Consider the following 1,552-nt stretch of genomic DNA (forward strand, 5'->3'; position numbering starts at 1 on the left):
ATACTTATATCTTCAATCATTCCTCGTTTAACGAGATAAGGCTGAAAGAGGCATGACATTCACCACAATTTGCACAATTAGCAAGGTTATAGACAAGGATAACCATGACAAGGTTATTTGGTTGAAATGAGTGGCCTTGAATAAATGGCACATTTCGGATTAGACCTGGTACAAGCTGACTTTGTATTACTTGTAGACATAGTTAAATCAGCTACATGGAATTTCAGTGATCTCGGAAACGCCAATAAATCCACTGCCCGATTTTTAGCCCTTCGTTGAGTATACGAGGTTTTGAACTCAGATTATGAAACTTTATCTTCACAGCGGTAAACTTCCAAGTCTAATAATGATTAGGTATAGTTCCACCGCGCATGGATCGCTGAACATTCTGCTCAAATATGTGTTTATGTGTTTGTAGTACATTTGCTGCTTGTTTGTTCAACGGATCTTCAGGATTTGGTTCTAAGAGGAGGTGTAGGAGGCCATAAACAATAGATTTTATAGTCAGTATTGGTTTCCAATCTTCTCTAAGGATGTTTAAACAGACATTGCCCTCTAAATCAATATTGGGGTGGTATATCACCGTCTCGTATTTCACTTTCGGTGCTTCATAAGGGTATTCTTGACTAATTTTGAAGTTGAAAATAAATTTGCCACCTTTATAGAAGCCCTCATCAGTACATATCTCAAGCTTAAAATTAAGCACGTCATCTTAGTCTGGAAACTCTATCGCGCATGTCTTTGCAAGATCAAACTCTCACAAATCTTTTTGAATTCTTAAAGGAGCAACTGCAGCTCTTCTTTGAGCTAGATTTCTTAATAACTCTCCTTCTCTCGTTTGGTTTTTTTTAGTAAAAAGTTTAATCATGTTGATAAATTAAATTATTGTTGTTTATTTTGATTTCTTCAGTTGTATGTACATTCAAGCTGTTAAGGCATCCCCATATTTTTTGTCTAGCTAGAAATATGCTTAGAGCTTTTCATACAAAACGAGGATGGTATAGGAAATTAATGTAAACATAAATTTTTATGCATTTGGTGATAAATAATAAGAATAGCATTTTATAAAAAAAAAAATCACAAAAAGAATTTTCGTTAGAATACTTACTTTACAAAACTAATTACTTATTTACTCCTGGGTCAGGTTTAATTTACATAAGGTTTTAAAAAGACTTTTTAGGTAAAATTAGGGGGGTTGACAGTGCTCATTTTACTGTAGACAATCTTATCTGAACCTGAAATAGTATCAGCCTCCGTTAAAAACAAATTTTTTTTTTATGTTTTTGATAATGGCAAAAGACAAGCCAAGGCAAAAGTTAAAGGTCCAATAACAAAAAAAAATCGTAATTTTACAAAGACACTAATTCTAACTTAAGGTCATTTAAAATGTTTAAGTGGTGTATTGATGAAAATGAAGTACGGATAAATGTGATTAGAAAACTGGTGAAGCTCAGAATCGCAACAGCTAAAGAAAATGGCACAGAACAAACGAAAGTGAGAATAAAATTGAATTGTAAACGAAATTTTGAAGAGTGATCTGTGGTTGGAAACT

General features: G+C 33.2%; 1 pseudogene; it reads right to left on the reverse strand.

Annotated features, from left to right (window-relative positions):
- Window positions 1-340: 340 nt before the first annotated feature.
- LOC148950239 (NEDD8-conjugating enzyme Ubc12 pseudogene) lies at window positions 341-868 on the reverse strand (annotated as a pseudogene).
- Window positions 869-1,552: the final 684 nt, after the last annotated feature.

This window comes from Artemia sp. Qi Xiang Cuo, chromosome 7, assembly GCF_049724085.1.
Source record: "Artemia sp. Qi Xiang Cuo chromosome 7, ASM4972408v1, whole genome shotgun sequence".
NCBI classification, from domain to species: domain Eukaryota; kingdom Metazoa; phylum Arthropoda; class Branchiopoda; order Anostraca; family Artemiidae; genus Artemia; species Artemia sp. Qi Xiang Cuo.